General features: G+C 38.8%; 1 long non-coding RNA gene across 4 annotated transcripts in view; it reads right to left on the bottom strand.

Annotated features, from left to right (window-relative positions):
* LOC119697868 overlaps window positions 1-13,439 on the bottom strand; it is a 51,769-nt gene that overhangs the window by 18,663 nt on the left and 19,667 nt on the right. For 2 of the 4 annotated variants that reach the window (XR_005255966.1, XR_005255963.1), the window contains one exon: window positions 10,137-12,071. This is a non-coding gene — a long non-coding RNA (uncharacterized LOC119697868). Of the gene's footprint in view, window positions 1-10,136; window positions 12,072-13,439 lie in introns of those variants that run through there. The other 2 variants (XR_005255965.1, XR_005255964.1) reach the window with 2 other exon arrangements.

Genomic DNA, 13,439 nt, shown 5'->3' with positions numbered 1-13,439 from the left:
TTGTCATTTTTAACTGTCCGATTTTTCAGGTAAATAAATTTGTACCTTTAATGTTGGTTGTATAATGGGCAAGGACAGTTAAAGAAGAAATTCCTGCTTTCTTTGCCTTTCCACTACTGAAATCTTGGCTTTTCTAGCAAGAATTTGCTTTCCTGAGAGCTACCTGTCTAGAACTTCTGGTTGCAAAGTGATGCCAATATATAAATGATTTCACCTTTAAGTGCATTTTAGAATAGATAGCACAATAGACACTTTCATCCTCACTAGTCAAAGAGCTCATAGAGAGTAACACTCTGTACTTTTTCAGCACCAGAAAAGATGCCTGTGTGAAGGTATCACAAAGCATTCTCTGATGGAGATGAAAAACCAGGTCTGTCACACAGCTGAAGGTTTAGTCAGCCATACTTAATGTCCTTCCTATGATAAAGGGTGTTCATGCACACTTCTATGTCCTATTTATATGGAGTCACACTCTGAGAAATAATCTGTCATTTTGCACTTGCTTGAGCATCTCTCCACCAGTTGTTTTCAACCATTTAACTATTCCTGTTTATTCGGCACACACACGAGGGCCGGATTTGATGAGTGTATTCATGACACTCACAAAATTGCAGGTGAAAACTTTTAATCTGATCAGACCTTTGCCTTATTGTACATCACAGCTGGCAGACAGCCCTGCCATTGAACATGTCAATTCCATAGTTAGGCAATAAGCCAAATCACAGAGCTATACATTGAATTGCAATAGATATATTCTGACTACATAATTGGTATATTCTGTACTGGGAGTAGTCACTTCACAGTTACTTCATTTTCCACTTTGAGGCAACACTTCCCTAAAGAGTTTTTCAGTGCAAATATATTCACAATAGGAAAAAATCATAATAAATAATAAGTAGTAATAAATCACATATGAAACATTTAAAAAGTTATAACAAGTTGCATGATTTTCTGGAAATGTATTCTCAGTGCAATATACTGTCAGAGGCATTAAAGAGCTAAAAATCTATTTATGCTAATTATTTCTGTCACTAGAAGGGAAGCCAGCTGGGAATAGTCACAAACATAGATATGGCTTGTGTTTTCTCCCCTAACAGAACCATGCAATGGCCTTCCCGAGGGGCCTAGTACGTCACCACAACTGCTAGCAGCAGCCAGCACGTTCACTGTATGAAAACATCCATATCTTTAGCTACAAATCACAACTTTTGTGTTTGCTTCTATTGCAAGCAGGATGTTTCCACTTGTTTTTAAAATAAATCTGATAATTTGAATATTTTATGGCCATCAGAATCAAGCGATTTTTCATTTCAGCAGAAAGAAGTTGGTGTGCAACCATGACAGCATCACTTTTTGATAATGCCACTACAGCTTTCTGTCCTACTTCTGTCCTACTTCTGCACTTTTCCTTCAACTAAGATTTGCTGGACTTCTTAAGCATACTCATATTTTCATTCTTTTTTAAGCCAAACCATCTCTTTCTTTGTAGATGAAAGAAGGATTTGTGTAGAAATATTTACAACTCCCTCAGCTGCTGCGATAATTTGTGTTAGCTGCCTTGTCATCCATCACTGACCCAAAGAGCTGAAATCAACACAAAAAACTTCCTTTTATCATTCTCCTGGCCATGTCTCTGACATGTCTTCTCTACCAGAGGCAGAGATAGTTGCCAGTGCAGGAGATGGACATCTACCAATGAAAGTAAAAAAAAAAAAAAGAAAAAAAAAGTATTTACACTATGCAGACAGTAGGAAATGTGTGAATCAACACACAGCAACCAAATTTCTGGGTAAGTAGTGAGTGCCAATATAAATGACTTAGTGCTGTGTGCCAGGCACACCAGACACCACTGCTAGGTACTCTGCCTTGGCCATAAATTTCTGTTTAATGTTCTGTACTGTGAGGTGGCAGAGTTTGGGTCCGAACTTTGATCAACTGCAAAAACTCTCATGAAGCAGAGCAAGAAAAAAAGGGCATTTATAAATATAAAAGTAGCATTCATGGATTGTGCCAGGGCCCCTTCATTTATTCAAAGATAAAGCTAGAAACAATTCCTTCCCCACAGATACAGTAAGTCATGGTCCTGATTTACAGCATGTCTGCAATAAGTGGCCATGTGCATGGTCTTGTCCCACTGAAAATGTGAAGTTCCAAAGCATGAGGAGGGGGAGATACATCCTAAAATTAGCTATATGTTTTAATAGGGGCTATAGGATATTTTTCTTCACCTTGAATAATACTTTATTGTTCAAGTAAAACTGCTGAAATACAAATACATTGCTATAATTTGGAGTGAGATAGATAGATACAGATAGATAGATATACACAGTGCACACATGAGCAAGCCAGCCCAGGTGGAACACAGAAAAAAAATTTTGCCAGCTATATTTCCATGAGCTGTATTCAAGATATCCGTGCTATTTTGAAAACTCAGCTATTAATAACTACATATATATTTAATAATATGCCCCTGTTAGCATATGTTAAAAATTCCAAGTCTTCTTTTTGACAGTAAAATTGTCATAAATTTACTTGTTCGACTTTAGGGAAGGCTGGGGTCTGAAATAGCAGTGGTGCCACAGGTTAAATCTCCTCCAGTGCGTGCCTGCTAGCTCGGTCTTCTGATCATCAGCTGAAATTCTGGGGACAGGATGAATGGTGAATTGAATTTCTTTGCTGTCTTTCCCTAACATATGTGTGGCATCCCTAGTTATATCCTGGGTAAGGTATTCAGTGCATTGGAAATGCACCAAAAAGATAATGCTGATAAAAAACCCACTCAGAATAACTGGCTGTCTAAGCAAATCTAAACTCTTTTGGGGAAATATTAATTTGGGCTTTAAACATTTTCAAAATGTTTAAATATTAATCCATGTAATTTCTTAATTGTTTCATATTATTTAGAAACACAACAAGTACAGTGTACAGTGGGAATAATATTATGTCTAGGTGTAACAGGAATATTATTTTATAATTCTGTAATATTTTAAAATATTCTATTTATAGTTTTATTGCTTAAACTTTGATAGCTCTGATTAGTTGGTTTTTTTGTTTTTTTTTTTTTTTTTTAATCAAGATATCCTCAGTTTCTTAAAGCTTTGGCTTAAAATTCATGATAGCAAATATAATTCCAAATTTAAAAGAATTTTAAGAGAGAGTTGAATATTCATTAATTTTATGGGCACAATTTATAAAATAGAAAAAATACTGAATATTGAGAATAATTTTTTTTCATGCCTTTTCTGACTTAGAATGAGGATTTAGCAATAACATAATTATATATTTTAATACAGTCTGTTACAATCCCAACCTTGGTATAATGCATACATAATGCTTACTATACTACAGCTCTGATTTTATGATAAACTGTCTGGCTTTTCAGCTCTGATATGATATATGCTGACCACTGCTGGGAGAGGTTGCCTAAAGGAAAATGCATTTCCTGGCAAAATCATCAGGAATTAGCCTGATAAAAAATGGTACATGAAAAGATGATGTTGGAGGAGAAGAGGTATTTTCATGACAAATTCAGCCATTGAAATACCTTGATAAAATGCAGTTTTCAGTGAAGTAATCCACAGCCTTGACCTCCAACGTTATTCTATATCACCCCCTATATACCCATAATGGCTCTATTTTTCATCAAGAGAAGTTAGCCTGTTCACAGCAATGCATGCACCTGAGTACTCCTAATTTGAAGGGATGTCTCTACTTTTAAAACTCACAGTCACCTTTTCCTGCAGCAGCTGGGGAGTTTTCCCAGCCTGAAACTCGTGAGTGGCAACATAAATAAATGTTAACATTAAATTAAGATATCACTGTTCCAAATGTCTGAAATGCAAAAAAGCCATGTCTAGCTCTCTGCTTTATGTCTACACATGCCAAATGTCTCCTATGTACCAATGTTTATAATAAGAACCTTTCCTAATCATTGATGATCAGAGCACAGGGCACCTCTCCTATGAAGACAGGCTGAGAGAGCTGGGCTTCTTCAGCCTGGAGAAGAAAAGGCTCTGAGGAGACCTTAGAACACCTTTCAGTACCTAAAGGGGCTGGAAGAGAGCTGGAGGAAGAGTTTTTACAAGGGCATGTAGTGACAGGACAAGGGGAGACAGCTTTAAACTGAGATGGGAGTAGGTTTAGATTGGATATTTGGAAACTTTATAGTGGAAAGTTTCTCTGCCCTTGGCAGTAGGATTGGAATTAGATGGATCTTTAAGGTCCCTTCCAACCCCAATCATTCCATGCTTCTATGATTGTAAGTTTCTGTGATTTGGGGAGTTCATACATTTTACCACCCCCATCCACTGAGATGGTTTTACTGCAGTTGTGATGAGCAACTGGCAAGAAACAGAGAAGCTATGTAGCTTTTATTTGACTAATTGACATTGCAGGAAAGCTTTGGAGAACGTAAACTTTCTTTAGGTTTCTTTTTTCTTTTTTTTTTTTTTAATCCAAATTAAGCATTGTACTGACAGCTTGAACATTTTGAATGGATGTCAGTTAATTAACTACCCTGGCAGTGAACTGACAAAACCCTGTTTCCTTTAACAAAGAAACTTTAAAAGACCTTTAGTGCATCTTACTGTCTAACAGAAACATCTGCATGATTTCTAAGCCATCTATCAAAGAGGCATCTGAATGCTAGCCACAGTTAAGCGAGCTACATAAAAAACGTTAGACCAGGATTATACTCATTCCATGACAGGAAACTTGTTTATTAATATGGGGTTTTTTAATGCCACTCCACAAGTTAAAAGCTTGATGCACATTAAAATACAGCACATATGTCTACACTGGGCTTCAACATATATCATTCAGCATTTGTTACCTAATAAAGCTTTACTTGTTTCTTCAGTGACTGTCTTATTCTCTGTAACTACAGATTTTTGGGTTTGGGGGAAGAAGAGAAAATAATGATGGATCATAAGATATCTTAATTCTATCTCATGAAACTTTTTAACAATACTGTTATAAGGGCCTCACAAAAAGAAAATTCTTAGTTTCACTGGTAAAATCTTGAAAAATATTCCATTTAATATTGAGCCATGTATTCTTTTTTTTCTTCTTCATTTCTCTTCTGCTCATTTTTAGTTCTTGAATTTATGATAATCAGCTCTGTTTCTTTCTTTATATTTGCATTCTATTTTTGTAAGGGATGCTGTCTTGGAGCACTGATGTTCAAAACTGAAGGGTGCCAGACCCAAATCCCACGCTGTGTGGTAGTCTGAAAGATTATCTTCCACATTACAGTGATTAAATTAGACCAGACAGTACCACAGACCCTGATGTGCATGCAGTTAATACTTTGAAAGGACAGAAACTGTTCCAAACAGCTTCAAAATTGTCCAGCACAAAGTAGCTGCTGTGTGGGCTTTTATCCTCCTACAGATAACGTCAAGCATATCTACTGCTGTGTGCATTCTGCAGCCTTGATAAGAGGAAGAAGAAAACTCTTCAGGACCACAAGACATAACTAAAACTAGAGCTTTCTCTCTGGCAGAGTTTTGGGATTAAAATAGTATTTTTTTAGTTTAATAGATATTGAGGCCATAAAAGCATTTGGATTCGTTTTTTTCTGGAGTTCCTACTAGAAAAGTCTATGCAGCTGCAATGCATTTAATAATTACATTAATCTTAAACAACTAGAAACACAACCACAGTATACAGTGGCCTTAGAGATAGGACAGATAATTACTGTGCAGTGACAGAGAAAACTTCAGACAGCAAAGTCGTTGTCTTTAGTGTTGGTGATAATGCAGCACATTTAAGTTATGTAATAGATTTATATGTCAAATTATTCTTTTCCTCAGTACAATCCTAGGAAAGCACCTTTGTTTCCATGTACCCTCTAAAGTACATCCCTCTGTAAATCATCAGTCCATGTTATTATTAATGTCTTCTGCATTTACTCTGTAACATTATGGAAGGTGGCTTAAGCAAAATGACCCGAAGCACTGCAATGCATTTCATGGACTTGAAAACACCACTGGAGGCAGAGGAAGGAAGCAATCTATTGCAAATGCCCACCTATTATTTTTTCATTATTATTTTGTTTTGCTTTGCTTTATTGGTTTTGTTTGGGTTTTTTTTTTAAAGTAGTTTTCTCCTAAGGAGATGAAGGCACTTTGATGAAAAACATAAACAGGTTATGTACTCTCAAATTAAACGCATGAAGTAAGTATAGCAGGAAGAGAAATATCTGTACTAGGAGGCTAAAATCCACAAAGAACCTGTCACTGCTGCTTTGTCTTGACCCCATGTTTTCTTTGGCAGTGAGGGCAACCTAAGAGCCCATGTTCCCAACAGTCCTCCCAACAATTAGATATATTTGTTTGAGGAGATTTGAAAGGTTTGGGAAAACTCTTTGCTATTGTTTTGGGATGTATTTTTTTAACCAGCAAGGCTTCAGGAACCTCCTTAAGAGCCTGGCACCCCAGCCTGCAGTAGTGCAGCTGAGGCAAAAGTTGAACAGAGAGGTGGGAGAGGACAGAAAAGGTCAAGGGAAGAAGAGAGCTCAGCTGAGTAACATAAACATGTAGTTACACCTGAAGTCTATGGGCTCATTTTTGGCATCCGGTGCTTGGTCCTGAGGATGCCATCAGGCCCTGCAAGTTCCTCTCGCCCAGTGACTTCCCAACTGTCCTCAAAGTCAGTGCTAACACAGCACAGCCACCCTGGGACCAGGGACCAGGATACTGTGAGAGGGCTATACAGGATGAGCTGCTGGTCCCTCCTCCTCCCTTTTTGCTCCAGAGCTGCATTTACATTCGGGTCCTTGCCTGAGCTACTTGCCTGCACTGGCTGTGCACCTTGCTAATCCTGACCTTGATTTATTTCCAGGCTGTCCCTAGACCTATCCCATCCCTATGGACCCACAGAGTGATCTGGACTGGGGCTGACTCTGGTACTATCACTGGACCTGTTCTGCTCTTCCTGCTGGAGTCCCACGGGGCTGCTTCCCGTGTGTGTGCGGGCACTGCCATGCTGTGACCCACACACACAGCTCTCCACTGATGTGCTGGTGTATCTGGCTCTGTTGTTCCCTGATATCCTGCTTCCCAACTGCTTCAACAGATGCAGCAGGTCTAAGCTACATCTGAAGGCCTGTTCTTGTCTATGCAGTCCTCTCATTTGCCCACAAGCTATGGTACTTTTGTAACTCTTATAAAGTCCCTCATCCAAGCTGCCATTAAGGCAGCTCCAATAAATCACAGGTTTTATCAGCTTGTTTTGTTTTATTTTGGCTTGGTTTGGTTTGGTTTAACCTTGGTTTTGGTGTGAGAGACAAGATAAAAAGGAGTTATTAAGGTCAGCAAGTCACTTCTTACACCCCCTTACTGCAGTGAGAACATTCATTTAAGGCTGAATGAAAGCTCCTATGCAGGTATGAAAGTTGTTTAGTCCCTAACCCAGCTTAGTCCTTAATCACAAAAATGAACTGAAAGAAGACTGAATTTATCAACTGATGATTAAGGTACTTCTGTTCAAATTAGTATTTCATTAGTTATTCAAAATAGATCAGCTGCAACAAGAGCTCACAAACTAACTCTGTAGGGCAGTAATACATAAGCAAAGACAGCTGGATTAATAAATGCTTCTAAAGAGAAAGACCAAAGTCTTTTAAATTAAAAGTAAATATTATTTTCTCTTTTTTTTTCTGCCAAACCTCTGACTAAACTTGATCTAAACTCATAAACTATTCCAGTCAAATTCGAAATTATATTGTGCAGCAAATAAAAAAATCATTCATTTTCTCCTCTGTATTTTCAAGGTTTCAATGCTGCTAAAATAATCCTTTGTAAATACGCCCCCCATAAGTGAGACTTTCCAGCAGTAGCTGCAGGTGGCAGCTGTGTTAAACCATTGGAAAGGACTCTGGTACATGATTCCTTCCCAGGTAAGCTGAGGAACTTATTTCCCCTGCTCCTATCCCCTGCCTTCCCTGCAAAAGATTGTTCTAGGAGCAGCAGAGCAAGTAGATCTACTCCTGAGAGCAGGTCTACTCATAACCAAGGCAAGCGATTTAACTTATCACATATTTCTGTTTTAAAATTCAATCACCAAGCAAACATATCCCTTGATGAACTCAGGCAGTAACTTCAGCTGGAGCTGGTAACTGGGTCTATAATCTTTCCAGTCTCTGTTCCCAAGTCCAACACAAGTTCTATAGGTTGGGTAGGATAACTTCCCATCATCAAGTAAGCTAGCTAAGAGAAGTTAATGCTCTTCATGTGAGACAGACACTGATCATTTGTCTACTCCTAGCTAGTTTTCAGGGGTGTTCAAGTTATTTGTTCTTATTTTGCATGGCAAGGACTTGAGAACTTCCCAGCCCTTGTAGGCAACCACCAGACCTTCAGCTGAGGTTGCTGAACAGCATAAACCAGAGCAGGCAATGACCTTGTACTGTCTGATGTGCCAGCACTGCTTCTTGAATGACTGGAGAATAACCCAGTTGAGAGAGTCAAAGTAGCCCTTTAAAAATAATAATAATTAAAAAATGAAATATGTTTAGAGGTATTTTTTTCTCTGAACTGTTTCATCCTGAAGTGCATGCAGGTGCAGGTGCCAGTGAAAGAAAAGGAATGGAAACATCTTTCAGGAGCTGCCAATAAAGGCAGACCATGGACACGCTGACTTAGACTGACTGAAATTGTCAGAGGATTGTCCCCTCTGGGGACAGTAATTTCCAGCTGCAGGCACTAGTCTTTTAAAAAAACAGTACTTCAGTCACTTGTGATTCTGTGACCATAACCTGAGGTTAATGGCTGACATTAACTGAGTCATGGTTAATGTCATAACAGAGCTGGCATTCAGCGTAAATGACAGCAATTTTAGGCAATGTGTGTTTGAGGCAAGTAAACATTTCCAGACCAGGTCTCGATTAAGTTTCTTGTTTAGTAGCTATGATAAAACACCCTCACATAATTATTAATGAGGCTGATGGATATAAGCATTAATGAAAATGGACACGTAGGTAATGAGGGAGGTACAGTCAGAACATAGGATTAAAGTCAGGTACAATTAGAGCTCAGCTCCCTAGTCAAACACAGGCTCCTTTGAGGCCCTAAGTAAATCATTTATGCACAGCCTCTCAGTTTTTAAAGAGAGGATAATAATATTCATTATCTTCACACATACATCTTGAGAGTATGAGCAGTTTTGCTGTATTTTTTTCCTTAATTCTCAGAAGTGCCCAGTAGATTACCAATATCATGATTACAATACTGGGCAGAGCTGGAGACAAACAAATGCTGCATAATTTTCTTCACAGAGCTCTAATAACATATTGCAGATATCTTTAGCCCTTATCAGTTATGCTATTCCACTCTAAGTTTAAGACAAGCTGCCAGGAAAATACCTGCTACCTGTAGGAGTGATGCCACATCATGAGGCACATCTGTGCCTCTCTAATGCAGAGCTGCTGTTAAAGACCACATCTCAGAAATTACTTGAAAGACTCAGCAGACAATGGCAGCACAAATGTCACATATCCTGTAAAGGAGAAAGCAGAATACCTGTCCTACCAAAGGTTGTAAAACAGAAGCAAAAAATGCAGAGAAATTGCAGGATATGGAGAGGAAGGAGGGAGTTAGTGAGAGGGAGAGAAACCACTACATCAAGCCATCTGGATTAAAACCAGATCCATCATTCTAAATTGGTGCTTGAGTGCTGAGCAAATGAGCTAAAGGAAGAAGAAAATCAGTGTGTTTGTATAGCTGCATCGTAGGGCATCAAGGAAGTGCTGGTTTACATTCTAGGCAAAGTCTGTGCACAATCTATTATCTCTGGCTGATATTATGAAGCTGTTACTAAGAAGTGAAGTGTATTTTGGGATATCCCTATGCACATGTACTGCTGACCAAGGTCTGCATTACAACCTATCCAGAACTTAGGCAGCAGTTAGTAATTAAACCTTAATGGTTATCTGCTGAGATGAAAACACTTGGGACAGAAAAATCTGACGTTTAAGAGGCTCACCACTCCATAGAAAGAGAGTTTGGAGCCAGGAAGGGTTACCACAGGCAAAATAAAGATAAGAAATGCAGGAAAAAAAAAAAAAAAGAAAGAAAAAAAAAATAAAAACAAAAAAAAAAAACAAACCAGGGAGATAGTGAAGGAAGTAAAGAAAGAAGATCCCTGTGGACAAGCCAAACAGGAGTTAACACATGAACTGCAGAAGCAGCTTAGGTTGTCACAGAATGAAAAGAAACTCACACTGGGAATATAAAGAGGAGTTGTTATTTTAGGCAGGTTTGAAGATTTTCTTGCTCTATTTAGCAGAGAATAAAGATAATTTGTTTACAGCACCACATGCACCTGAGAAATGGGTTGCAGCTCAGCATGCTCATGCTAGATAAAAATTGGGAAAGGGTAATCTGAAGTAAGGACAAATCTCAAGGACTAAAGTTAATCCTAAAACTATACAGATTTTGTTCAGATTTCAAGGCTTAAGGCACACATATTCTAGTGTCTGGTCAATGTCTAGCCAGGCAGCTTAGCCAGATCTAAGACACAGGGGCTATTTATATATATAAATGCCTTAAACAAATGAGCTTGCACCTTGCTTTGGTACAGCATCCAGTGTAACAGAACTGTCCCCAGACCATGCTTGTTTGTCCAGAAAACAGGTGAATCACTGCAGACAACAATCCATTTCTCTTCTCCACAAGTAATCTGGCTTTTGGTGATAAACCTGATGGTCATCTTTTAAATACAAAAGGCCTCAAATGCATTTCAAACACTTTTTTTGCTTTATTTTGTTACATCTGCAGCATTATTCCAGCTAGAGTGAAACTGCTGTCAACTCAGGTGCTTAGACACAACTGTCGGTGAGAAGAGGTCCTGGAAAGTTCACAGCCCCAGGAACAACAGAATAGCTGGAGTTGGAAGGGGCCTCTGGAGTTCATTTAGTCCATTTAGTTCACCTAGAGGAGGTTACAAAGGAATGCATCCTGGTGGGTTTGGAATGTCTCTCGCAAGAGAGACTCCAAAAATGGGAGGGAAGGTGCTATTTAAAAGCACTTCACTCATCAACCATGTCAGTCTAAGACTGGAAAGGGACGTGGAGGAAATTTTTTTCCCACAAAGATGAATATACTTACCTTTGTGAAATGGAATAATTACTGCTTCATATTTTTTACTTTACAGTCAAATCTGGTTGAAATTACCAACAGGTTTGAAAGTTTGAGAGAACACTAATACACATTGCAACCATGTAACCTGTATTGCCTTAAAAATCTGGATACAAATATCTTGAAATTACCTTCTCAAGGATGTACATGTACATCCTTGAGAATCCTAATTCATATTCTTTTTTTCAGTTAGACCTGTATCAAAATAATCTGTTATATGGTAAAGATTGCTGGTTTGTTCCTAGCTCTAGTTTCTATTTCACTTAGCATACTAAGCTCAAGTAAAGCTCAGTCCACTTACAGCAGAAGCTGAAAAACACCAGCTTTCACTGGTATTTCACTATCTTTGGTCAAACTTGCTTTAGGAAGAAAGAGTTCATGCCATATCCCAGACTAATCCTTCTCAGGAAAACGATCTGTTTGGTGATTTTCAGAGATGCTGAAAGGAAAAAAAATACTTACTACTTTAAAAAAAATACTTTGAGCAAGCTGGTTTTTCACTTAAAATTCCATTACTTCCTTCAGAAAGTAGCTCTTAAAATCAAAAGGAAAATCAGCTTCTAAAATCAAATTGGAGACAGACCCTGATTCTGAACCTGTCAGCTTGCAATATGTCAGAACTGAAAATCCTTGCAGCCCCCGAGTCATCATATCATTCTAGCTCGATTCCCTTCGGAAGCAAGGCTTGAACAGTTCCACTGTGTACAAGTGTGTATGTACACATTTGAATCCTGTGGCTCACCTCAACTGTGAAGAAAGGCGGAAAGCACGAGGATAATTTTCTACAAGTTTCTCATAAACTGGCAGCATAGAGAAACTCTCTGCATGCTCTGGCAGATCCAAGAGACCACTTCCAACACGAAAGCTCACATTATCAGACGTCTAATAATCCACGTTGCAGGACCACTGCAGCAAAGATGCCAATCAGAGCTCCTGAATAATTAGAAGATACAAAATCATTACTAAGAAGTCCAGCACTCTCAGAACAACTTGTTAAAAGTCAAATAGCTCCATAAATATACAAAGAGTTTGAGCATCCTCTTCTTCCTTTCCCACTGCAGGTTGGAGTCTGCCAGAAAAAAACAAAAAAACAAATAAAATAAAAAAAGAAAGATGAAGACTGAAAAACCAATATAAGAACTTCAAGCAGGTTCCACATTTGTGCTTTTGTGATTTGAAACAATGTGGTGCTCCTAAATGTAAATAAACATATTTTTAGCACTATGTTTTATTTCCTTCCTCTCAAATGTGATATAATAATAAATAGTCAGAGTCTATAAAGCACGTGCAAACTTTGGAGCCATAGGGAGGAGCATGGGGCTGCTGGAAACTGCTGGTCAAATTACTTTGTTTAGAAAAATACATCCCAGACAGATGCATGACTCATATCCACTGCCATCTGTTAGACGGAAATAAGCCATCTTTGCCTCATTAAGGTAGAAATGATCCTCTTTTGTAGTCAAAGATGACCTACTGACCTGGACCCCCACAGCTCAAATCAAGCAGGTTGGGATAGTTGATTGTATTAGGACCATTTCCTTGCCACTCTAAAAAAATTATAATTTAACCAAATTTCCACCTCTCCTTCTGAAATAATTCCTCCAGGTCACAGCATTAGAATTCATAACCCTCCCTTCTGTCCTTGGTTGAAGGCAACTAAACGGCATAAACTGTAGCAGAGCATTCCTAATCATAATAAATCCTCATCTCTCCTGGAGTCTGGTGAAAATCCCCTGGATAGGGGAGTGATGTGAGATGGGATTCACAACATCTGTGAGGCCTAAAGACCAACTCTGTGGGTATTTCCAAGGTGTCAGCATCCAGACAGCAGGTAAAACTGTCAGCCCCCAGGAGGAACAAAGCCAGAGGATCACCTGCTTTGCAGCTCTCAGCCAAACTAGGGATTTCCAGGTGCTCCCTGCAGCCATGGAGCCACAGCAGAGCTCCTGAAGGGGTCCTGTTAAACCTGTGCCACCTGTGAGAACCACAGACCATAGGGAGGCCATGGGCTAACAGCACAGAGATGGCTTTTGCATCCAAGAATCCAAATTCAGACGAATATTGTGCTTGCAGTCTGTGTGGGTGAGGGCTAATTTTGTGTGTGGTGCACAAATGACAAAGGTTCATATTTCTTGACCTTCCTCAGGTCACACAACAAGAGTGCTCTTGAATGCACATATCCAGCAAAAGTGCTAACAGCAACTCTAGGCTGGTAGAACGACAAAACAGTCAAATATATGGAGAAGGATGAAGTTAAAGTTTCTATTCCAGAATTTCCAGTTGTTTTAAAGTCTACTTTCC

This window comes from Motacilla alba, chromosome 2 (assembly GCF_015832195.1).
Source record: "Motacilla alba alba isolate MOTALB_02 chromosome 2, Motacilla_alba_V1.0_pri, whole genome shotgun sequence".
Lineage (NCBI taxonomy): Eukaryota > Metazoa > Chordata > Aves > Passeriformes > Motacillidae > Motacilla > Motacilla alba.
The sequence above is the reverse complement of the archived record's forward strand: the minus strand, read 5'-3'. Positions and strand labels throughout refer to the sequence as shown.